The sequence below is a fragment of the Lepidochelys kempii genome, chromosome 2 (assembly GCF_965140285.1).
Source record: "Lepidochelys kempii isolate rLepKem1 chromosome 2, rLepKem1.hap1, whole genome shotgun sequence".
Lineage (NCBI taxonomy): Eukaryota > Metazoa > Chordata > Testudines > Cheloniidae > Lepidochelys > Lepidochelys kempii.
The window spans coordinates 164,512,919-164,539,589 of record NC_136381.1 but is presented as its reverse complement, the minus strand read 5'-3'; the positions used below and the strand labels follow the sequence as shown (position 1 = coordinate 164,539,589).

The window sequence follows — 26,671 nt, the reverse complement described above, 5'->3', positions numbered from 1 at the left end:
AGAGCACAGCAGGTTGCGCTGTGCATCAGAGAAGCTTTGAAAACCAGTTTCATGGCTGACCAGGCTATGGTGTGACAATTCTGTTTGTTTCTCCTTGATGAAAACCCGCCCCCTTGGTTCACTCTACTTCCCTGTAAGCCAACTACCCTCTCCTTCCCGCTTCAATCACCGTTTGCAGAGGTAATAAATTCATTGTTGTTTCAAATTTTGCATTTTTTATTAATTCATCACATAAATAGGGGGATAATTGCCAAGGTAGCCTGGGAGGGGTAGGGAGGAGGGAAGCACCAAGTGGGGTGGGGGAAATGGGGAGGAGGGAAAGACAAGGCCACACTGCACTTCAAAACTTATTGAATACCAGCCTTCTGTTGCTTGCGCAGTCTTCTGGAGTGGATGGGTGCCCGGAGTGCCCCCCACACCCTGGGTTCTTGCGTGTCTGGGTAAGGAGGCTATGGAACTTGGGGAGGAGGGTGGTTGGTTACACAGGGGCTGCAGTGGCGGTCTGTGCCTTTCCTGCACCTCAACCATATGCTGGAGCATATCAATTTGACCCTCCAGTAGCCTCAGCATTGCATTCTGCCTCCTCTTACCACGCTGCCGCCACCTCTCCTGTTGCTCCAGCCATCTATCCTCTCACACGTCCCTCCTGTCCTCGCGTTCATTTTGTGCTTTCCTGGACTCTGATATTGTCTGCCTCCACGCATTCTGCTGGGCTCTTTCAGTGTTGGTGGACTGCATGAGCTCAGAGAGCATTTCATCGCGAGTGCACTTTTTTCGCCTTCTTATCTGCGCTAGCCTCTGGGATGGAGATGCTAGTGGCAGCGTTGAAACATTTGCAGCTGCAGGAGGGAAAAAAGGGAGATTAAAATTGAAAAAGACACATTGGCCATTTAAAAGGAGGGGCTGATATTTTTGCGTTCACGTGCAGCACAAATCCAACTAACCCCCCCAAACCCAATTCTCTGGGATGATCGCTTCACCCCTCCCCCCATCACATGGCTAAAAGCAAGAATGATTTCTTTTCAGCCACAGGCAAACAGCCCAGCAGGAATGGCCACCTCTGAATGTCCCCTGTATAAAATTTCCCTATTTCAACCAGGTGACCATGAATGATATAACTCTCCTGAGGATAACACAGAGAGATAAAGAACACATGTTGCTTGAATGCCAGCAAACACCGGGACCACACGCTGCCATGCTTTCTTATGCAATGATTCCAGACTATATGCTACTGGCCTGCCATGGTAAAATGTCCTACCATGGAGGATGCAATAAAGCTGCCCTCCCCAGAAACCTTTGGCAAAGGCTTTGGGAGTACCTCCAGGAGAGCTTCATTGAGATGTCTCGAGGATTTCCGCTCTATCCCTAGACATGTTAACAGACTTTTCCAGTAGCTGTACTGGCCGTGAATGCATCCCAAGTCTTCAGGGCAAATTAATCATTAAATACACTTGTTTTTAAACTGTGTATTATATTTACAAAGGTACACTCAACAGAGGTGCCTTCTCTGCCTTCAAGGTCTGGGAGCCCAGGTTGGGAGGGCATTGGCTCCAGGGTGATAAACAGTTCCTGGCTGTTGGGGAGAACAGTTTCTCCGCTTGCCTGGTGTACGCTATCATCTTCTTCCTCATCATCATCTTCCTTGTCCCCCAAATCTTCATTCCTGTTGTGTGAGACTCCCTTGCAAGAGTTGGAGGGGCATCCCCTAGAATTGCATGCAGCTCATCATAGAAGCAGCATGTCTGGGGCTCTGACCCCAAGTGGACATTTGCCTCTTGGGTTTTTTGGTAGGCTTGCCTGAGCTCCTTAAGTTTCACATAGCACTGCTGCAGTTCCATGTTATAGCTTCTGTCCTTCATGCCCTTGGAGATTTTTTCAAATATTTTGGCATTTCATCTTTTGGAATGGAGTTCTGATAGCATAGATTCGTCTCCCCACACAATGATCAGATTCTGGGACTCCATCGTCACCTCTGGTGATGAGATCTGCACGGTCATCTGTGCTGATCAGCTTGCCACGGTGGCCAAACATGAAATGAAATTTTGCAGGGCTTTTCCTGTCTACCTGGCCAGTGCATCCAAGTTCAGAGTGCTGTCCAGAGCAGTCACAATGGAGCACTCTGGGGTAGCTTCCAGAGGCCAATACTGTTGAATTGCGTCCACACTACCCGAAATTCAACCCAGCAATGTCGATTTCAGCACTAATCCCCTTGTTCGGGAGGAGTACAGAAATCAATTTTAAGAGCCCATTAAGTCAACAAAAATGGCTCTGTTGTGTGGACGGGTACAGGGTTAAATTGATCTAATGCTGCTAAATTTGACCTAAACTCATAGTGTACACTAGGGCTAAGAAAACAAAACAAAATATAGATAAGACTCCTAACATTTTAAACATTATTTAAATGAAAGCCTTAGTTTTTCTGACACATAAATTAAGATTTCTTTCCTGTCACGAGCATTGAGCTCCACAAGATCCAATCATATATTGGGTGCACCAAAATTGGATGACTGAACTATCACAGATGGCATAAAAAGGCAGGTTTAAGAAGCAAGACTCCCCATGGATCTGCAAAGTGCATATGCCAGTAGCACAGGACTTCTACCTACCACATTAATAACTGAATGCAAAAAATACACTTAAAAATACGACACACGTTGGAAGGGTAAAATTGCAGATTGCTTCTTAACATACACTGAATGCATTTTATGTTTTAAATAAAAGAGATAAACCTAATTGTGTCTTTCTAAATATTTCCTGATCTACTTACATATATGGGGTTTCAAATAAGTAATTTCTAGGTATGATTTGATGATTTTTATACCTGGCTTAAAGCTTCTTTCAGCATTGCTGCTCTGCGTCTCCTCTCTCCAGAGAACAACCACAGACAGACAAAAGGAAAGTTTATTTCCCAATTTTAAAAAAGTTCTAGCTCTCCCATTGACTCTTTTGGTCAGGTGACCACTCCCTTTCTTTTACCTATGGGCTTTTTTAACCCTTTACAGTTAAAGCAAGTAGAGAACAGTTACTAACAGGGATTTTATATCTAACTGGTTGTCCGGTTGTCCATAAAAGGGAGCTACCCCTCTCCCCCTTCATTTATCACAAGGTCTCAAAGCACTTGACAAACTACATTACACAAACTAAAAACTATTTCCCCATGCTAATTTTTCCCACTACTGTTACTCACATCTTCTTGTCAACTGTTTGAAATGAGCCACCCTGATTACCGCTATAAAAGTGATTTTTCCTCCTGCTGATAATAGCCCACTTTAATTGATTTGTCTCATTACAGTTGGTAAGGTAACCCCCATCTTATCATGTTCTCTGTATACCTGTCTATCTATCTATCTATCTTCCTACTGTATTTTCCACTCCATGCATCTAACGAAGTGGGTTTTAGCCCACGAAAGCTTATGCCCAAATAAATTTGTTAGTCTCTAAGGTGCCACAAGTACTCCTCATTCATTTTGAAAGCACTATCAATCACTAGACTTTGATAGTATGATACCAAGACATCAAAGTTTCTTAGAATTCATGTCATTCCAGAGTTTGGTGTAATCGAATGCATTCTGGATTGTTATTTTTTCATACACCCTGTCATAAACATAAAGGGAAGGGTAAACCCCTTTGAAATCCCTCCTGGCCAGGGGAAAGCTCCTCTCACCTGTAAAGGGTTAAGAAGCTAAAGGTAACCTCGCTGGCACCTGACCAAAATGACCAATGAGGAGACAAGATACTTTCAAAAGCTGGGAGGAGGGAGAGAAACAAAGGGTCTGTGTCTGTCTGTAGTCGTTTTGGCCGGGGATAGACCAGGAATGGAGTCTTAGAACTTTTAGTAAGTAATCTAGCTAGGTATGTGTTAGATTATGATTTCTTTAAATGGCTGAGAAAAGAATTGTGCTGAATAGAATAACTACTTCTGTCTGTGTATCTTTTTTGTAACTTAAGGTTTTGCCTAGAGGGGTTCTTTATGTTTTTGAATCTAATTACCCTGTAAGATATCTACCATCCTGATTTTACAGGGGGGATTTCTTTATTTCTATTTACTTCTATTTTTTATTAAAAGTCTTCTTGTAAAACACTGAATGCTTTTTCATTGTTCTCAGATCCAAGGGTTTGGGTCTGTGGTCACCTATGCAAATTGGTGAGGCTTTTTATCCAACATTTCCCAGGAAAGGGGGGGTGCAAGTGTTGGGAGGATTGTTCATTATTCTTAAGATCCAAGGGTCTGGGTCTGTAGTCACCTAGGCAAATTGGTGAGGCTTTTTACCAAACCTTGTCCAGGAAGTGGGGTGCAAGGTTTTGGGAAGTATTTTGGGGGGAAGGACGCGTCCAAACAGCTCTTCCCCAGTAACCAGTATTAGTTTGGTGGTGGTAGCGGCCAGTCCAAGGTGTAATATTTTGTACCTTGGGGAAGTTTTGACCTAAGCTGGTAAAGATAAGCTTAGGAGGTTTTTCATGCAGGTCCCCACATCTGTACCCTAGAGTTCAGAGTGGGGAAGGAACCGTGACATGGTGGCACAGTGGTGGGATTAACCTGAAATCATTTTGAGATCCAGTTGAGATTTTTTGAACTAGAAATACAGATTTTAAAAAGGAATTTTTAGGAAGTCCAGAAGCAGCTTTGAAACTGAAAGCAGCTTGGTTTCTCTCTGCTTTGTGGCCAAGCAGAGACAAAAGGGGATTATCTTGTGAATTGCAGGTTTTCTTTGCCTGGAGGCAGGGTACTTAACTCCTGCAGGGAAATTCACAGTCTTCCAACCCAGAGGTTTTTTTTTTTTCTTTTCTTCCTAAAAGTAAATAGGGGGTGTGTGCTCTACCCCTTTGCCTGGAGACAAAAGTGGCAGGGTTTTTTTTAGGATTTTGATTTTTTTTTTTTGTTTTACAAGGAGCACAGGTTTGAAAAGAATTTTTTTTTTCTTTGGGCTGGGTAAGCAGGTTTCCAAGTAGTTGGAGGTTTTTTGCTTTAATTTGGGCCCAGAGCAGAGACAAGGGAATTGTCTTTTTCTGTAGGCTGACAATCACTATCAGAGAATAGGTATTCTATTCCAGCACAGCAAAATTTTACAGCCAAGTTTTGTTTGTTTATTTCTAAACCTCGGGTGTAAAGTTAGTTAAAAACAGAGAGGTTAGAATGGCCAAATCCTCGGCTCGACTACAGCTGGAATTAGCCAAATTTCAGGCTGAGGAAAAACAAAGGGAACATGAAAGACAGATAGAACTCATGCGGCTGGAGAAGGAGGTACAGGAGGCTGCCCACAAGAGGGAAATGGAGGCAAGGAAGCATGTGGAGGAGATGGAGAGGATAAAGGTCCAGCAGAATATACCAACAAACCCTAGCAATCCTTCTCCAGGTACCACTTCCCATCCCAGAAAGTTCCCCACCTACAAGGCAGGTGATGATACTGAGGCCTTCTTAGAAAACTTCGAAAGGGCCTGCCTTGGGTACAACATCTCTACTGACCAATACATGGTAGAGCTGAGGCCGCAGCTCAGTGGACCCTTAGCTGAGGTGGCAGCTGAAATGCCTAAAGAACATATGAACAAGTATGAACTGTTTAAATCCAAGGCGAGAGTCAGAATGGGGATAACACCCGAGCAGTCTCGTCGGAGGTTCCGAGCCCTAAGGTGGAAACCAGACATGTCATTTACCCGACATGCCTACCACATTGTGAAACATTGGGATGCCTGGATATCAGGAGCAAGTGTTGAATCTCCAGTAAATTTGCCCTTCCTAATGCAAATGGAACAATTCTTAGAGGGTGTTCCTGAGGAAATAGAAAGATACATCCTAGATGGGAAACCCAAAACTGTAATCGAGGCAGGAGAGATTGGAGCCAGATGGGTGGAGGTGGCAGAGAAGAAGAAAACTGGTCGCAGTTGGAGCGGAGACCAGAAGGGACCACCCCAGACCACACCCTATTACCGGGGGCCGCCCAAAGCCCCACCTACCTCCCAAAGAACCCTCCAGACCCCTTATCGTCCCACCACCCCATTCTCCAGCAACCCACCTCGCCCCGGTGACCCGTCAGCTGGACGATGTTTTAAATGTAACGAGCTGGGGCATGTAAAGGCCAACTGCCCCAAGAACCCCAACAGATTACAGTTCATTGCACCGGAATCACACCGGAGGTCCACAGGCCCCGATACCTCCCAGATACCCTTGGAGCGGAGGGAAACTGAGTGTGGGCGGGAAGAAGGTCACCGCGTGGAGGGACACCGGAGCACAAGTGTCAGCTATCCATGCTTCCTTAGTGGACCCCAATTTAATCAACCCAGAGATCCAAGTGACGATTCAACCCTTCAAGTCCAACTCTTTCAGTTTGCCTACAGCCAAGTTGCCTGTCCAGTACAAGGGCTGGTCAGGAATGTGGACTTTTGCAGTCTATGATGATTATCCCATCCCCATGCTGTTGGGGGAAGACTTGGCCAATCACGTGAAGCGGGCCAAGAGGGTGGGAACGGTCACCCGCAGCCAGGCTAAACAAGCCATGGGGCCTAGCTCTGTTCCGGAAACTTCTATCAGGGCCCGGTCAGAGGTGATGGACCCGGACCCCAGGCCAATGTCTGCAACAGCAGTAGTGGATCCAGTCCCAGAGACCCAGACGGAACCAGTCCCAGAACCGGAACCAGCCAAACAACCAACACCAGACCCCGTGCCAGCACTGAATCCAGTACTTGCAACCTCAACACCAGAGGGCCCCACCGAACCTGAACTGGCAGCAGCCGATAACCCTACACAAGAGGCTCAGCCGGAGCCTGAATCCCAACATAGTGCACCAGCGGAGAGCGGTTCACAGTCAACAGAAACAGCTCCATCCCCTATATCGCTTCCAGAGGGACCAAGCCTATGTCCCCAATCCAATGAGGAACTGATGTCTCCAGCATCAAGGGAACAGTTCCAGACCGAACAGGAAGCAGATGAAAGCCTCCAGAGAGCTTGGACGGCGGCACGGAGCAACCCACTGCCTCTCAGCTCTTCTAATCGATCCAGGTTTGTTGTAGAAAGAGGACTTTTATACAAGGAAACTCTTTCTGGTGGACACCAGGAAGACTGGCATCCTCAGAGACAGTTGGTAGTTCCAACTAAATACCGGGCCAAGCTCTTGAGCTTAGCCCATGATCACCCTAGTGGCCATGCTGGGGTGAACAGGACCAAAGACCGTTTGGGGGGGTCATCCCACTGGGAGGGAATGGGCAAGGATGTTTCTACCTATGTCCAGTCTTGTGAGGTGTGCCAAAGAGTGGGAAAACCCCAAGACCAGGTCAAAGCTCCTCTCCAGCCACTCCCCATCATTGAAGTTCCATTTCAGCGAGTAGCTGTGGATATTCTGGGTCCTTTTCTGAAAAAGACACCCAGAGGAAAGCAGTACATACTGACTTTCATGGATTTTGCCACCCGATGGCCGGAAGCAGTAGCTCTAAGCAACACCAGGGCTAAAAGTGTGTGCCAGGCACTAGCAGACATTTTTGCCAGGGTAGGTTGGCCCTCCGACATCCTCACAGATGCAGGGACTAATTTCCTGGCAGGAACTATGAAAAATCTTTGGGAAGCTCATGGGGTAAATCACTTGGTTGCCACTCCTTACCATCATCAAACAAATGGCATGGTGGAGAAGTTTAATGGAACTTTGGGGGCCATGATACGTAAATTCGTAAATGAGCACTCCAATGATTGGGACCTAGTATTGCAGCAGTTGCTCTTTGCCTACAGAGCTGTACCACATCCCAGTTTAGGGTTTTCCCCATTTGAACTTGTATATGGCCGTGAGGTTAAGGGGCCATTGCAGTTGGTGAAGCAGCAATGGGAGGGATTTACACCTTCTCCAGGAACTAACATTCTGGACTTTGTAACCAACCTACAAAACACCCTCCAAACCTCTTTAGCCCTTGCTAGAGAAAACTTACAGGATGCTCAAAAAGAGCAAAAAGCCTGGTATGATAAACGTGCCAGAGAGCGTTCCTTCAAAGTAGGAGACCAGGTCATGGTCTTAAAGGCGCTCCAGGCCCATAAAATGGAAGCATCGTGGGAAGGGCCATTCACGGTCCAGGAGCGCCTGGGAGCTGTTAATTATCTCATAGCATTCCCCACCTCCAACCGAGAGCCTAAGGTGTATCATATTAATTCTCTAAAGCCCTTTTATTCCAGAGAATTAAAGGTTTGTCAGTTTACAGCCCAGGGAGGAGACGACGCTGAGTGGCCTGAAGGTGTCTATTATGAAGGGAAATGTGCTGGTGGTGTGGAAGAGGTGAACCTCTCCATGACCCTTGGGCGTATGCAGCGACAGCAGATCCAGGAGCTGTGCACTAGCTACGCGCCAACGTTCTCAGCCACCCCAGGACTGACTGAACGGGCATACCACTCCATTGACACAGGTAATGCTCACCCAATTAGGGTCCACCCTTACCGGGTGTCTCCTCAAGCTAAAACTGCTATAGAACGGGAGATCCAGGATATGTTAGAGATGGGTGTAATCCGCCCCTCTGAAAGTGCATGGGCATCTCCAGTGGTTCTAGTTCCCAAACAAGATGGGGAAATACGTTTTTGCGTGGACTACCGTAAGCTAAATGCTGTAACTCGCCCAGACAACTATCCAATGCCACGCACTGATGAACTATTAGAGAAACTGGGACGGGCCCAGTTCATCTCTACCTTGGACTTAACCAAGGGGTACTGGCAGGTACCGCTAGATGAATCTGCCAAGGAAAGGTCAGCCTTCATCACACATCTCGGGCTGTATGAATTTAATGTACTCCCTTTCGGGCTGCGAAATGCACCCGCCACTTTCCAAAGACTTGTAGATGGTCTCCTAGCGGGATTAGGAGAATATGCAGTCGCCTACCTTGACGATGTGGCCATATTTTCGGATTCCTGGGCAGACCACCTGGAACATCTACAAAAAGTCCTTGAGCGCATAAGGGAGGCAGGACTAACTGTTAAGGCTAAGAAGTGTCAAATAGGCCTAAACAGAGTGACTTACCTTGGACACCAGGTGGGTCAAGGAACTATCAGCCCCCTACAGGCCAAAGTGGATGCTATCCAAAAGTGGCCTGTCCCAAAGTCAAAGAAACAGGTTCAATCCTTCTTAGGCTTGGCCGGTTATTACAGACGATTTGTACCGCACTACAGCCAAATCGCTGCCCCACTGACAGACCTAACCAAAAAGAAACAGCCAAATGCTGTTTAGTGGACCGGAAAGTGTCAGAAGGCCTTTAACAAGCTTAAAGCGACACTCATGTCTGACCCTGTACTAAGGGCCCCAGACTTTGACAAACCATTCCTAGTAACCACAGATGCGTCCGAGCGTGGTGTGGGAGCAGTTTTAATGCAGAAAGGACCTGATCAAGAATTCCACCCTGTAGTGTTTCTCAGCAAAAAACTGTCTGAGAGGGAAAGCAACTGGTCAGTCACTGAAAAAGAATGTTATGCCATTGTCTACTCTCTGGAAAAGCTACGCCCATATGTTTGGGGACGGCGTTTCCACCTGCAAACCGACCATGCTGCACTAAAGTGGCTTCACACCGTCAAAGAAACTAACAAAAAACTTCTTCGGTGGAGTTTAGCTCTCCAAGATTTTGATTTCGACATCCAACACATCTCAGGAGCTTCTAACAAAGTGGCTGATGCACTCTCCCATGAAAGTTTCCCAGAATCAACTGGTTAAAATCGTCCTTGAGATGTGGAAAATATTGTTAGTCTTTATGTACTTGGTAGTATATTTAGAGATGCATGTGTCTTATTAACTCTGTTTTCCTAGAGCTCCAGGAAGAAATCCCAGCCAGTGTTTCACCCTAGCTGAGATTTGGGGGGCGTGTCATAAACATAAAGGGAAGGGTAAACCCCTTTGAAATCCCTCCTGGCCAGGGGAAAGCTCCTCTCACCTGTAAAGGGTTAAGAAGCTAAAGGTAACCTTGCTGGCACCTGACCAAAATGACCAATGAGGAGACAAGATACTTTCAAAAGCTGGGAGGAGGGAGAGAAACAAAGGGTCTGTGTCTGTCTGTAGTCGTTTTGGCCGGGGATAGACCAGGAATGGAGTCTTAGAACTTTTAGTAAGTAATCTAGCTAGGTATGTGTTAGATTATGATTTCTTTAAATGGCTGAGAAAAGAATTGTGCTGAATAGAATAACTACTTCTGTCTGTGTATCTTTTTTGTAACTTAAGGTTTTGCCTAGAGGGGTTCTCTATGTTTTTGAATCTAATTACCCTGTAAGATATCTACCATCCTGATTTTACAGGGGGGATTTCTTTATTTCTATTTACTTCTATTTTTTATTAAAAGTCTTCTTGTAAAACACTGAATGCTTTTTCATTGTTCTCAGATCCAAGGGTGTGGGTCTGTGGTCACCTATGCAAATTGGTGAGGCTTTTTATCCAACATTTCCCAGGAAAGGGGGGGTGCAAGTGTTGGGAGGATTGTTCATTATTCTTAAGATCCAAGGGTCTGGGTCTGTAGTCACCTAGGCAAATTGGTGAGGCTTTTTACCAAACCTTGTCCAGGAAGTGGGGTGCAAGGTTTTGGGAAGTATTTTGGGGGGAAGGACGCGTCCAAACAGCTCTTCCCCAGTAACCAGTATTAGTTTGGTGGTGGTAGCGGCCAGTCCAAGGTGTAATATTTTGTACCTTGGGGAAGTTTTGACCTAAGCTGGTAAAGATAAGCTTAGGAGGTTTTTCATGCAGGTCCCCACATCTGTACCCTAGAGTTCAGAGTGGGGGAGGAACCGTGACACACCCTTTTATGTATATTTAAAAGATGGTTATTAATACTTACAATCATCACCTTTCTCGAAATACTTGAAATCTACTTAAAATATTACAATCCTAGATCTGAGAACTTGATTAAACTCAGGTCTCCCAGCTTCTTTGAATCAGCCAGTAAGTACTTTAAGAAAATGGAATTTAAAGCTTGCTCTGAATTTATTTTCTAGCTTTGTTGACAACATATGCTCCTTCCCTTCAGATCAGCATCCATCAATTTACCAATTTAACAAATGGATCCCAAGAACTGAAGGCAATCAACTGCATTTCTGTACAACTTCAACCCAGATAGCTCTGATTCTTCTCTCCTTCCCTAAAGTTCACCCTAGTCCAAGATGTTCAACGCAGATTTATACTTAAAGTAACTACTTTCATAATTATGTTACACTATACCATTCAACGAAATAAGATTCTGGATTAATGAAAGTTTCCTAATGGTATTTACCAATTTTTCAGTCTTAAAAAATTAATACCACTCTGTTTTCTCTAGTAGGATTCTTTGCTCCCCTAGACACACAATCAATGATGTCCACAGATATGGCCAACATTATTTGTGAACCTGTAAAAGAACTGTGCTCAACTGTGTCCCATTTAGAGATGAGCTGGTATGAATTCAGTCTACCTAGCTTCCACTCCCCCAAAATCACATTGATCCTGGGAGTACAGCAGACATCAGGGAGTCACATTGCAAATTTATTGTGTAGCATAACCTGTCATTATAGCTCATCATTTAGGGCCAAATTGTAGAATCTTCACTCATACATGTAAACACGAGTAGTGGTACATAACAGGACCTCTTGTGTAAGTACTCACCAATAAGAGTTCCACAATCATTTGGACTTCTTCCACTAGCCAGTTTACAAACTGTAGCTATGCTGGGGAGTTACTTAAAAATGCCACATTCTGCAATACAATTATCCTTAGAAGAGGGACCACTGATAGAGAAAGCGGAACAACAGTATCTCTGAACCGTTCCCTTGTGGTTGTGGTAGGGGTGGGACTGTTTCTGGTTCTCATGGAACATAGTCGATGAAATATAATTAGCCTGATTTACATCTCCACTTCTCTTAAAATGTTTATGTTGCTATTTGAATATTCACTATATTACATATTATCTAGGGAACTTTCAGGATCAATAAATACATCTCCTTTCCCTGAGTTATCTAGCAGGTCTTCATACATAACTACTAAGAGCATTGTTAAAGTGACATACTAAAGCAGTTTAGTGCGCATATTAGATTGGGAAGACATCTTGCCATCCAGAATGAAATCTTTTATTCCAAGCTTCCGTCTGAAAGTGATAAAATATAAATTGGGATTAGAAATAGAGAGAGGTGGAGCTGAAATCTTTGCTGAGTTGAAGATTTTGCCAGCTACTTTCATGTCGTTCCACAAGTGTACACAACACTGTGCAAAGCAAAAAATGTGAAGATCGATAACATGTGTCCACTCAATCTAAGCTGAAAAAATACAAAGAAATTTTGAATAAAGACAATATTTCATTTCTATAAATAGTTTCAACTAGCATATTCCAAAATGTCAGTATTTTAAAATATGCCTATCCTTCAATCTTGGTGTATGTGCATTAAGAAAAAAAATGTTTCAGATCTTCACAGCTAAATAATAAATGCCATTTATATTGAATGGGGGCTGAGGAAAAGTTGTAGTCATCTGTATAGTAGCTAAGATCCTAAGGTTTGCTTTTGATGATTATCATTGGTTAGATATCATGGTGAAAGATGGATCAGACAGATATTAGCAATTGTCCAAAAAACCTGAAACTCTCATGCTCATTGAGAACCAAATCCTGGTCCAATTGATGATTGGGAGTTTTGCCATTGACCTCAATGGCACCAAGATATAATTAAAATGTGCTGTGACAGTGGTCCACACTGTCAAAGTCTTTGGGTGTGGGGGGGAACCGTTACTTGCCTTCTCGTAACTGTTGTTCTTTGAGATGTGTTGCTCATATCCATTCCAATTAGGTGCGTGCGTGCCATGTGCACAGTCGCTAGAAAGTTTTTTCCCTAGTAGCACCCAGTGGAGCACCCTGGAGTGGTGCTTTCATGGTACTCAATATATGACCCTGCTGACCCAGCACCTCTTCAGTGCCTTCTTGCCCATTACTCCAACAGAGGGGAAGGTGGGTGGGTTTGGAATGGATATGAGCAATACATCTCAAAGAACAACAGTTACTTGGGGATTAGGAAGTATCAGGAATAGAATCTGCTGCCCCTGAGCTCCTGAGGAACCTCCTCCACCTCTCCCATGGTGAGGAGCAACAGCACCTCCAGCATAAGGATTTGCTCCTGAGAAGAGGTCCTGAAGAGGGACGGGAAAGAGGGGTGGGAGGGAGGGTAGGAGCAGAATTGGACAGAATATCCCACTTCTACTGTAAGGAGAACCCAGCAGTCCAAAGTTATTTGGGACCAAGCACAGTAGACGTGGGACAGATGATTCAAGAAAGACGGGAAAGGATCCAGAATTGTGTCTGGTGCACCATCCTAGGGCGCACCTTTGAAAGGCCCGCTTTGAACCTGACGATGGTTTAGTCGGGCCCTGGGGTTGGGAAGGCTTGAGTCTGCCATTCCTGTCCCTTCTCCATTAAAAGTCCTGCCTTGGCCGAGGAAGACAGGAGCGCTGCTGCTGCTGCTGTTGAGGCTTGAAATGTTGACGTTGGGTTGCCGGGGTGTGCATACCCAAGGACTTCATGGTAGCCATGGAGTCCTTTAGGCTATGCAGCCTAGTGTCAGTCTGCTCCACAAACAGACCTGCCCCATCAAAAAACAGGTCCTGCATGGTCTACTGAACCTCGGGAGGGAGTCCCGAGGCCTGCAACCATGAGCTACGCCTCATGGCGATACCAGAGGACAAGGTGCGTGCCGTTGAGTTGACAGCATCTGAGTTGACAGTACCTCCTCAGCACCCCTAGGGGTGGGGCGACTGGCTGATGCCTCTGGAACCCGTGGTTCAGAAGCTGCTGAATGGGAACCTTTGGACTGGGCACACTGGGCCTGGTGGTATGCCCAAGGGGTCCAAAATGGCCACTGTGCTGGTCCCTGCCCTTGTACAGGCCATGGCCCTGCCCCACCTCAGGCTCTCCATGGCCTGGCCAGTGCCGACCCCACTCTGAGTATCTAGACCCTGTCTCCGAATCCGAAGACAGGGACTGGGACCGCAATGGGCAAGTGGAGCTGGCCTTGGGAGTGGTGCCGCGAGGCTGGGGAGCGGTGCCATGATCTGGAGCAGTGCCGAGATCGGGATCTGTGAAAGGACACTGACTGATGCCAGGATGACCGGTGCTTGGAGTGGGACCTGCTGCACAATGGGAATCAACATGAGGATCAGCGGCGTAATTGGGTGGGAGCGCTGGCGCGACCTGGAGTGGTGCCACGAGTCTGAGCGGCGCCATGATTCCACCGGTGGCGCTGAGGGACGAAGCATCGCTGGTTTGCCTCAAGACAGTGCCACACATTGTGGTACCGGACGCGTGGCTCGAAGGACTGGGGTGTCACCATAGTGTTGAGGTCCCTTGCAGCCTCAAAGGTCTCTGGGGTGGATGGCAATTCCACCTCCTCAATGTCCTGGCTTGGGGAGTCCAACGGCACCGGACTTGACGATCCACCTTGCCGGACCGAAATCGATGGTGCCGGCTTCAAAGTCTTTGGCCCTGGGTGCTCCTCTCTGGGACGCGCCCCGCTGGCCGGGTGGGTCTCCGAGTTGGAGATCCACTCCTCCCCTGCTTCTCGTGCTGCTTCTGCATTGCAGAATGGGACCGGTGCTGGGTCAATCCCAGCGGTTTTGGCGCCGGGGAGTGGCAGTGCTACGGGTCTCTCCCAGAGTCCTTCCACAGTGCTGCTTCTACCACTGCCACCAGGGCACTGCGCACTGATGAGCTCGGGGCCAGGTCTTGCCGCACCGATGTAAGTTGCAATCTAAGTGCCGCCTTCATAAGGAGCTGCTTAAGGTGAATGTCTTGCTCCTTTTTTGTTCTGGAGTAAAACCCTCTACAAATCCTGCACTTGTCCACTTGGCGTGCTCCCCCCCAGACACTTTAAGCAAGCGTTGTAGGGGTCGCCCGTTGGCACGGGTTTGTGCAGGACTTGCAGGGTTTGAACCCTTGGGATTTAGGTATAAACCGAGTCCCAACGGGGAACACAGTCGTGGTGAAGGGGAACCCCCCCCCTCAACAGCTATCTGCTGTAACATCCAAAAATACTGAAACAAAACTTAACGAGGCTAGGAATAACTGTGAACTAAACTAAAGTGAGAGCTAGGGAAAATGAGGAGAAGTTGCTAAGCAAGTCACCACAGTTCCAACGACCATCACGGGCGGTAAGAAGGAACTGAGGAGGCACTGGGTTGGTAGGGTCATATACTGAGCACTATGAAGACGCCACTCCAGAGGGCTCCACAGCTGACCCGACGGGGAAAATCTTCGGCTGCTAGGGGAAAAACTTTCTGATGACTGGGCACGCGGCACACACCCACCTAATTGGAATCGATATGAGCAATCACTCAAAGAAGAGCCCAAGTTATACATAAAGAATCCTAGAGAAATAGATACACTATACTCAAAGGTTCAGTTCTGTCTAATGGCTCTCAATCAAAGATTCTTTGAACAAATAAAACCAGCTGTAGGATTGCTTTGTCTCTTCTTCCTGTCATATTAACCAGAACACACTAGAAAGATGTCGGAGTCTCTTGTACCACATTAACCCTTCCCTTCTTAAGAAACACTAATGAGATTGTTTAAAATCAAATTAGGCTGGGCATTCTGCCATAAAATAGTTGATTAATTCTATTCTCATTATAAAGTTAAGTTGTCAGTTAATTTGGCCTGTTGCCTAAATGCTATTGGACAGAAAAAAAGGGATAGACAAGTGGACAGAGTTTATCCTGAGTAAAAAAAATCTTCTAACACTTTCTTATTTTTACAATGTTCAAGGCTTTGTAGTTTAAAAGGACATAGTAAAGTGTTTAGTTTATTGCATAATGTAGTCCCACTGAGCTTCATGTGAACTAAGATCCTCATATGTTTCTGCTCCCACACAGAAAAACTCAAGAACAATTTCTGCATAAATGAACCTCAGTAAACTTGGGCTCTAAATGATATATTAGAACTATAAAATGTGGGAAAATCAAAACTGATTTCTTTTTGTCCGAAATCTGAACATTTTAATTTGGTAATGCTACCAACAGTGTTTCATGGGAGTCATTTGGATGCCTCATGCCCCCATGAATTTTTTTGGCTTTCAGAGGTTTGTACTTTTGACAAAAATCTGCAACATTTCTCAAAAAGCAAATGCTTTCCATAAAAATTTTCAGTTGAAAACCCAATTTTCTGTAAAACAAAACAAAACAAACCAACAAAAGCAATTTAAATGGAATTTAGTTGACCTACAGCCTTAGTTGGAACTGATATACGGGTTACTGTAAAAACAACATTTTACTTACTGACTTTACCATTAAACTTCAGTTTTTCCTTTGCACTTACTGTGAACAGAAGTCCATAGTGTGGTAAGATTAAAGTTACAATGTGGTTACTGTTTCTTTTTTTAAAGATCACTCAAAGTAGGTATATCTAAAGCAACTGCTTGACTGTCCATCCCCTTCAAACTGCAGCCATTTGATCAAAAAGAGGTTTACTTCAGGAAAGGGGAGTACCCACACATCACTATTTCACATATTCCAATCAAAAATCAAGTAAAGATGTTACATAGTTCATGAGTACAAGATGTTTCACATTCCTGCTGGAATAAATAATATATGAAGGCCTGCTCAGGTAACTAATGAATTAGCTTTGGTGTGTCTAATTTTACACATCCTTGAGCTTACTTAGAGATATAAATGTAACATCGCGCAATCTACTCATGTGTATCAATAATATTCTCTAGAGTCTTTAAAACAATGAATTTTCAACTGCAATACTCAAATTATGTAAGCCAGAAACATGGCCCAGCACAAGATGATCTAATCCTACTGTATTCTCAGACTGTAGGCTAAGCGAAACATTCATCCCAGGCCTCAACAGCCTATCCAGTGACACTGAAGGAAGAGATAGAGGGGGGCTGGCGTGGTGGGGGAGAGGAATTGGGCCACCCACTGCTCAGATCAGATCTTAACTTTTCCTTTAGTATGTTAAAAGAAGATAATTTCCAAAAGTGCCAATAAAGACCAATCAATCACTAGAATACTGATGCTGCTCAATGCATATCTTTGTACTGCAGAGCACTCGCCTCTGTTTTAACATAGTGAGCTAAAAGATTGTACAGAAACTCAAATAAAATTAAATAATGAAATCAAACTTTATAAAGACAAATCCATTTTAAGAAACTGATCTATATATAACTGTGCAACATCTGAATTGGCAAATTAAATCAAGCATTCAAGATGGGTCTCTACTGGGTATCATAAATCTGATTCCTATGTGTTTTAAAAAGAAATTAATCACCTCCCCATTAGTTCATTCTACTTTTCAAAGTTATAATGGAATTCCATTTGTATTGGAAATTGACTTACACAACAAATACAAGGCTGTACCACTGCAGATGCACAAGAAGTTGAAAATGATTGTCATTGCTAGACCTGGTCAGCCGCTTGAGAAACAGTGTCTCTAAGAATTCATACTTGAATTCCAAAGGACTGTTCAATTCAGCAATGATGATGTCTCCAGCTTTAACTCATTTCCTCCAAGAGTAGGTATAAGATTTGCTGAGAATCTCTAGCCTCTGTACTGTGAATGAGATAACACCTTGTTGTCTCCTAAAAAGGTAGTTTAGTGCTACTAAGAAATCATTACTATTTCCTTATCAGAATTTAGTATTTTGGAACTGGAAAGGGAGAGACAATTCAGCTACGTCACCATTATTTATTCATGTACTATTTGTTAAGCAATGACAATATGTTTGTCCGTATGGGGGGATGTATTCATTTTCTTTTAGTGATAGATATAGGGAAACAGAAGTAGAAATGGAATTGAAGGTTTGCTCTTCCTCCCAGTGCCTTCAGCGGGAACAGCATGGGGCCTACCTAGGGAACTTTTTCAAGGTCACAGAGGAAGACAGCAGCAGAGCTGAGAACACAACCAAAATCTCCCAGTTCCCTGGTGGTTAACCTTTAACCCCCTCACCGGAGAAGCTAAATTTTATAGACTTCTAGTAGCTGTCGCCATTACAAAGAGATTTTTTGGTAATTGGTTGATGAGGAGGTAACCATTGATAATATGTTAGGATTTACTTTAGAAGAGAAGAGGTGGCCCTTTTTTTAACAAGAGAGGAGGTCAATATTAAAAATGACAGTGATGCTGTATCTTAATTGACAGGACTATTAATGTGCTGTAACTAGTTCGTTAATCCAGCCAAGTGGCAATTGTTACAGACACAGTAGCTCTAATAATGTGTTCAGCATTTATTATCAGAATACTGTATAATTGCATTGTTTTATTACCACAAATATGATGTAAACTATCTGAGAGAATTCATACTATTTTACTTTACATTCACAGTGTGTCTTCTTTCAAATTTAATACATAAGAGGCAGCATGGTCTAATAGATTGGAAACTGGAGACCTGTGTGCCCCGTTCTGGCTGTGCTCTGATCGGCTGGGAGAATTTGTCACGCCACTGCTCTGTGCCTCAGTTTCCCCTCCCACACTTTGGCTATTGAGATTGTAAGATGGTTTGGGGCAGGGACTGTCTCTTACTCTATATTTGTACAATACCAAATACAATGGGGCCCTAATCTCAGCTGAGGTGTCCAGTGCTTCTATGATAAAAACAATAGAACTAAAATTAAGCATTTTGCATTTGCTAAAATAAGTGACTGAGGAACAGTCAGCTTTCCTCTACATGAGTTCTTACACCTTTCTCAGAGACACACACTTTAAACAGTTAATGTTTAGAGGTGAGGGCTCTGCTGAAAGTAATTTACTTAAGAGGCTTAATCAATTCTCATTTTGAATGTGTCCACCCTTGCAGCCACAGAGCAGTTCAATGATTTAAAAGGTTATTTTCAATAATAACATTTTCATCTGACGGCATTAAGCTTATCTTCAGTGGGATGTGTGTTACTAGCTAAAGATATGTTAGCTCTAGGGAGGAGAAACCTCTGCTGTATCATTCTTATGAAACTAATATGTTTGTACAGCTGATCAATGCCTCTACAGTGGTAATCTAAATCTACCATCAAACTAACATGTTACACTGTCTTAAAAAAAAACATTCAGGAGAAATGTTTATTTCAAATAGGTAGCTGGGATATTGATCAAGCCAGATGCTGACAGGGGTGCTGGAACAATGTGTATAGTGGGGGTACTGAAAGCCATTGAAAAAAACTGTAAACCTTGTATATGATGGAAACCACTTCAAGCCAGGGGGTGCTGCCTCACCCCCAGCACCCCTAGTTCCGGCATCTATGGATGCCGAGTACCTCAGCTCCTGTTTTCAGTGAGAGTGGAGGGTGCTCAGCATACTGCAGGATTGGGCTTAAATGGGCTTTGGCTCAGGCCCCTGAAGTCAATAGAAAGACTTCCATTGGCTTCAAGAGGCTTCAGATCCGGCCCACATTGTGGAACCAAAAAAATTAGGCCGCCTTTTCGATAAGCTCTAAGCACAGTCAATTCTAATCCTGATCCTATCTCTAATACTTATTTATATCAGCAGACTCAGAGGGAAATCCCCTTTCAGGCCTTTTCTTTTAATAAGTGAAGACTCTGTATCATTCTTCTTATTAAAGTTCTCTCTCATTGCAAAATCAGAAATGGAGAGAATCCAAACTTTCCCAAAACTCAAGGTATTTTCCAGATCTAGGGTTGTAGTTCAGGCCCATCTCTAGCTTTAACATTAAATACATCTGACTTAAATAGGCACAAAGCAATGAAAATAAATAGTATTTATCTGTGCTAATTTGTGGGTCATTCATTTAGTGGCATAATCAGAGATTTTTCAAATCCTCAGAGTACAAAATGTTAATGGAATACTTGCTTAATGCAGAATTTCTAATGTTTATGTGAAAGACAGTTAATTAATCCACACATGCACATAAAAAAAGGAGAATGGTAAAAGAGACTAGAGAAGGGAAGGTAGTAGGGGCAGCAGCTCTGAAGGGGAAGAGGGCAACTGAGGCTTGAAGAGGTGAAGTGGGAAAGGGAGTTATTCTATGAATGGTAGCAGTGGGGGTAATTGTGGGCAACAATTAAAACTATCATATTAATAAGCCATGAAGCATTAATGCAACCGCCTATGATTCAAATGCTTCCGTGATATTTCTGTTAATCCAGGCTATTAGTCATGATTGTGCTCTGTAAAAATGTTCTTTCTTTCAAGTTCCTAAGCAACTTTTAAAAGACATTAGGAAATATTTTACATCCACTTCCATCACTAAAGACTAGATGTAATAAAACCAAAGGAAGCTCAATTCCAGCAGGACCAGGTCCTGCACAATTCACTTTCTCCAGGAGATAGGTTTATGCCAACACAGATTTTTTTTCCTCATTCATCCTGTTCAACCCCAGATCTTTTTATTTGAATTTTTATGTCAAAAACTTGATTAAAATTAACCTTAGTGTTGGAAATCTAACATGCTCTGTTAAAAAATAAACAGTACAGAAATTTTGTGTTGTTGCCTCTATCCTTGGTTGAACGATTGTGCATCATAAACTGATTTTCTGTTTTCAATAATCCGTCAGGGGAACTGTGCTTCACGCATCATATTACAATGGCTATTAGACTCATCCCTTATAACAGTTCCACAATACAGGCTATGTGGCTTTTCTATTTGAAAGTTCAAAGTTGTTTTTCTGTCTTTTGTTCACGCTACATAGTATCAGTTGCTGTGTTTTGTTGTCAATATTGGGCCTGAGCCAAAGTCCATTGAAGACAATGGGCATCCTTCTATTGACCTCAGTGAGCTTTGGTTCAGGCCCATTAGAAATAGTTATGCATAATTTACCAGAAGTATGCAATATTGGGAGAAGGCCACAAGCCAGCAATTTGATTTTTTTTTTAAAGTAGGCAAGGAGATTGTAAGTTTTTATGACACTCTGAGTGATATCTGTATGAGATCCTGAATGCCTGGGATACAGTAGTTCAGTCTATTGAAGAAGAGATAGGAAGAAGACATCACAAATACTATGGGAAAGGTGAAGGGCTTGATAAAGATCTTCGCACTCAACAGTTCCTATTTAAATACCTAAATAAAGTGGCCAAAAGTACTTAGCACCCAGCACTGCCCACTGTTATAAATAGTAACTGCTGGGTGCTTAATTTTTTTTTTTTTTTTTTGAAAATCTGGCCCTTTCATTGGCAACTAAATGTATGCCTACACAGGGATAAAAAACCTGGGGTTGACTCAGGCTTGTGGGGTTTGGACCCTGAGCTGAAAAACTGCTGTGTAGATCATAGAATCATAGAATCATAGAATATCAGGGTTGGAAGGGACCCCAGAAGGTCATCTAGTCCAACCCCCTGCTCAAAGCAGGACCAATTCCCAGTTAAATCATCCCAGCCAGGGCTTTGTCAAGCCTGACCTTAAAAACCTCTAAGGAAGGAGATTCTACCACCTCCCTAGGTAACGCATTCCAGTGTTTCACCACCCTCTTAGTGAAAAAGTTTTTCCTAATATCCAATCTAAACCTCCCCCACTGCAACTTGAGACCATTACTCCTCGTTCTGTCATCTGCTACCATTGAGAACAGTCTAGAGCCATCCTCTTTGGAACCCCCTTTCAGGTAGTTGAAAGCAGCTATCAAATCCCCCCTCATTCTTCTCTTCTGCAGGCTAAACAATCCCAGCTCCCTCAGCCTCTCCTCATAACTCATGTGTTCCAGTCCCCTAATCATTTTTGAACATTTTTAGATGTTCAGGTTCAGGCTCCAGCCCGAGCCTGAATGTCTACACAGCAATTTTTAGCCCAGAGATGGAGCCCTGCGAGCCTGAGGGAGCTGACCAGGGCCAACTGTGGGGGGTTTATCCCTGCATAGATATAACCAAAATGGGAGGTGATCATTGCTGAAAGTCTGGCCCCAGTTGTAGACACTGAGAACTTTTGAAATAAATATTTCTTTTCTAGGTCTTTCTATTTGGTTTAATTTTTCCTGATTTTTTAGCAATACAATATAAAATAGAAGCATTTGTACAGAAAAGTCCCACAAATATTAAAAATATGAGGGAAACTCTGTAGCATAGGTAAGCACATCACTGTCTTTTACCTCATACCACTTCATGTCATTCAAGACATCTTCGCAATCAGGTGCAGGGATTTTATTTGTCTAAATATCCATGCATCAATAACATGCAATGATATCACAGGTAGCTACATGTGACACACATGTGTATCATACTGCTGCAGCTACATTTTTCATGCACTCTCACAGGTGGATATTTTCATCACCTTCACACTCATATACAAAAAGGTAGGACTCATCTCACAGACTCCCCTTTACTCTGTAGCTAATAAGGAAGAAGAAGGTATTCCTCAGTAATGGTAGTGGCTCCATAGTTATGGAGGATGTCAAAGATGAACAAATGAAGAAAATCACAGCTTCAGAGAAAAGAGATAAGCAATAAGGACAAACAACAAGGAGATGTATGGAAGCACCCAATAACTGACTTTTAGAAGACAACTGTTGGGACCCCTAGTTTTCAGAACACATTATTGCTATTTTCTTTTGTGTTGTGAGGGCCTCAGGTTTCTGGGCTATAAATTAGGAGTTTAAAGCAAACATTAATTGGTCTCATTAGTAATTGGTAGCAACAATAAAGACCTTAAAAGCCATATGCTTCAAAGTTATAATACCTAGTAACTGCTTCTCACTCTCAATACCCACTTTCTGTATTTAATTCTATCTTGTAATTACTTCACAAACATTCACATAGTAAAAAATGCCTAGCTCCATACAGGGACCTTCTGAAAAAAAAAAGTTCAAACTAAAACGTGCATCAGATCTTATTATATTAGCACTGCCAGACCATGCCCTTTTACAGATCAGGTTGTTGCTCTGTGTATCTGGCTGTCGGAATAGTGCAGATCCACAGTCCAGGCGTATGATCAGTGATTACAGAAGCATTACCATCATATCTGAGGCTAGATTTAAGCAGGGGGCAGCAGATTTTATTGTTGTTAGTGTGTTCATTTGTTTGTTTCTGGCTATTCAAAAAGGCAGAGTCATTCCTAATAACTTCATTGACTTCAGTGGAATTATGCCAAACACAATTTGTCCCAAAGTGCCTTCAACTAGCCTCAAAACACACAATAGGCTCTTTACTAATCTTCTAAGAGGAAGAACTCTGATCACCTTCCTAATGAGAAAAGCATTTTCTGACACACATTTATGTTTGTGATAGAAGAGTAGAGTATCATAATCTATAACATTATTCCATGGCAGATTATCCCTGACAGTATTATGAACAAATGTTATGTAGCACAAACATGAAGCATGAATCTGTAATAGGAAGGCGATCTAAGGCAGCATAACATTAAAGGTATAACAATATTGTATACCTGTACTGTAAGGGATTTGCACATACTTTGCCACAACAGATTCTAGTGGTCTACCAATGAAATATTCCTGATTCTTAATCGTTGTAACATTATACAATAGGAGCTATAGCATTTTTTGTGTGAGCCACATCCACTCAGTGTGCTTCACTAGAGGTGGCTAGGCCACCTAGAGCTTAATGAGCCTGTTGCAACCTTGGCTAAGAAAGCTGGATCTTTTAGCTCATGCAGTAGACACTCATGAATTAAGGTTCAGAGGTCCCAGATTTAATCCTCTCTGCCAACATCCTCCTCAGAGTAATTAGTGTGGTATGCATGTCAATGAAGTGAGAGGCATATCACATGCATGCTGTTTTGTGGTAAATTACTTCCACTACTACTCTCTGAGTACTGACACAGCGGAGATGTCATAAAGCAGGCAAAAAAACACAACAAAAAAACAAACAAAAAAACACCCCCAACCCTACAGATATTGTAATAAATTTCTTGTTTCACTGATGTACAAGTTAAATTCAATTTCCCATCTAAGGCTATGTGAAATATTCATCACAAAAAGTGAAAGCTTTGAAATTAGAAAGATTTGTGTTATATTTTGCTTTCATAAAAGTCAATCAAAAAGTCTACAAAATTTCAGAGACCATCACTTGAGAAATGACCTACTTTGAAAATAGACCCATTCTCAATCAGAATTAGTCTTAATTGTAATGCAAAAATCAAGATTTTTTTTAAATTTGGCATTTTGAAATTTGACATACTGTTCCAAGAAAGATCAACATTTACATGAAAAGCAGAAAAGCTTTAACATGTCATATATTTTGATGCAAAAATTGAAATTTCATCACAATTTTGATCTTTTATGTCCTTTTATTATTAACTATTATTATTATTATTATCAGTCTTATCAAGAACTACCATCAGCCAGGAAACATTTAATCAAGCTCAGGGAGTCATTCATACCTCAGCTTGGTCTAGTGGACAAGAAATTCAACTGGGAGGCAAGAGACCTAGGTCCTGTGCCGACCTCCAGTACTACCCAGTTGCATAACCTTGAATAAATTGTTTCATGTCTCTGTTCCTCCTCTTATGTTTTGTCTATGCCATGTAATTAGATTGTAGTTATCCAGGGCAGAGACAGTCTCAGAGACTTGTTGCCAGAAGATGTTGTGAAGACCAAAAGTATAACTGGGTTCAAAAAAGAATTAGATAAATTCATCATAAAGGACAGGTTCATCAATGGCTATTACCAAGATGGTCAGAGATGCAACTCCATCCTCCAGGTGTCCCTAAACCTCTGACTGCCAGAAGTTGGGACTAGATGACAGAAGCTGGATCATTTGATAAATTGCCTGTTTTGTTTATTCCCTCGGAAGCACCTGACACAGGCCACTGTTGGAATGCAGGACAGTTGGATAGATGGAACTTTGGTCTGACCCTGAATGGGTTGATCTTATGCTATGTTTTTGTACAGTACCTAGCAAAGTGGGGCTTCTAGCCACTCCCATAATACATATAAATAATAAAGTTGACATTATGGAGTATTAATGTTCACAAAACAGCCTAGAACAAAACTAAAAAGATCTTTGCAAATCCTATCAGACATTTTGGTTAAACAGTTTCCATTCTAATCCCTGTGTGTTTACTCTTACCCTGTTGTACCTTACCTGTGACTCACCTTGGGCCTAAATCCTGAGTCCAAACACCCTGAACTTTGAGGTGGAAATTCCAAACATCTCGATTTGGGTCCATTTCTATCTGAAAGAAAACAGCACCCATTTTGTTCATCCTAGACATAATGTATATTTTGCAGTTTACTCATTTCTTTTTAATGTTCATTTCTGATCTGAAGGAAATGGTTATGTTTTTTTTCTAGACTTACAGTAACAGCCAAATATTCAAACTTGGGGGCCTAAAGTTAGGCCGCTAAATCCATGTCTTGGCTGGGCTCCTTTCCTGCAAAATGCTGTGTGCAGTGTGGAGACTAGAAGAAATCAAACAAAAATTCTGTTAATTAGTTCTATTATTTAATAGATATATGTACTTATATATGTACTTATTTTTAATGGCTTTTTGACTAAATGGAATTTTTTTCTGAAACATTTAATTGAAGATTATCAGGTTTTCAGGAAACAAAAAACTGAATTTTTTTTTGGCTTTCGGTGTTCTTATGAAATCCTGAAAAATTCTGATGAAAACGAAATCTTTTATCTAAATCATTTTGTGATCAGACCATATGTCCACATGGTACCTTTTGTTTCAGGGATCCACTCACATTGAGCCGTTTTCAATGACAGTCTTAGTTACCTCACTAATTCAGATTTTAATCTCCAAATGGTGACACATACTTCATGAACAAACAAAATAGCAGTGGGTTTCCTCCTCCTGCCCCACCCTAAAACTCTGTATGCCTTGATACACAGTGTGCAGCTAAGATTATAATCTAGTATTTTGTTTTCAAGATCTTCCTGCCAGTAATCATTGCCTGCTGCCTGTGTATTTATGATTTCAATTTTCTCTTTGAACCACATTCCTAGAAGCACTAAGGACACAATTCAGCTATTCTGTCATCTTTAAACAGCTCCTGTATGTCTCCATTTGTTTTCAAATTGGATTCCTACTCATTTCAGCAAAGGATTAGATCTCTGCTACATGACTATGCTTAACCAGGAGCTGTCATCTCTATTGACTCCCTGAATATCCATTCCAAATGGGGAAGAAAGAAAACCAACCTGACACTAAGATTCTGGTTCAGTGGAGATCAGGCATAACAGTGATGCCGATGTTGTGCTTTTTTGATAATAATTTCCTATCACAGGCAGAATTACTGATGCATACAAAAAAGTAAAAGTTCCAGTGAACGGGTATCTCTGACTAAGCTGATACTTTAGCATGCAGATTCTATCTTGTAGCTTTAAACAAGTATTTTGTAGCCTTTGCAGAATAGCAAATACCCAGGAAATTCATTTGCTGCTGTCATTGCTATTTATTCTAGAAATTGCCAAGTAAGAAAGAGGAGAGCTAGGTTTTAGCAGAGTTGAAAATGAGACTGTTCTTTTTTTCCCCTTTTCACATGCATTTTAATTCTTGTTGCACAATATGCCACATTATATTCAGTTACTCATTACAAAGGGATGGTCTTGTAGTTATAACACAAAGGGCCAGATTCTGATCCCTTTACATATGTTGAGAACCATTTTAATCCAGTGTTCCCATTGATTTTTACAGGGTTTCTCACTGAGGAGGGTACTGCTGAATGTGGCAGAATCTGGCTGACTAATAGGAATTCTGTTCCCATCTCTTCCTGTCTGACCTCAGAGAAAGTCTTACAGCTTCATTCTGCCAGCCTTCCTCATGCTGTGTGACTCCTGATTATGCACATTTCACTGGGGCTCCTTGTGTGGTAAGGTACTACTCAG

General features: G+C 42.7%; 1 long non-coding RNA gene across 1 annotated transcript; it reads right to left on the bottom strand.

Moving 5' to 3' along the window:
* Window positions 1-245: 245 nt before the first annotated feature.
* Window positions 246-25,199, bottom strand: LOC140905987 (uncharacterized). Its single transcript, XR_012157015.2, has 3 exons — window positions 25,135-25,199; window positions 24,920-25,006; window positions 246-839 (listed from the first exon to the last, which is right to left on the bottom strand). It is a non-coding gene; the product is annotated as an uncharacterized LOC140905987 (long non-coding RNA).
* Window positions 25,200-26,671: the final 1,472 nt, after the last annotated feature.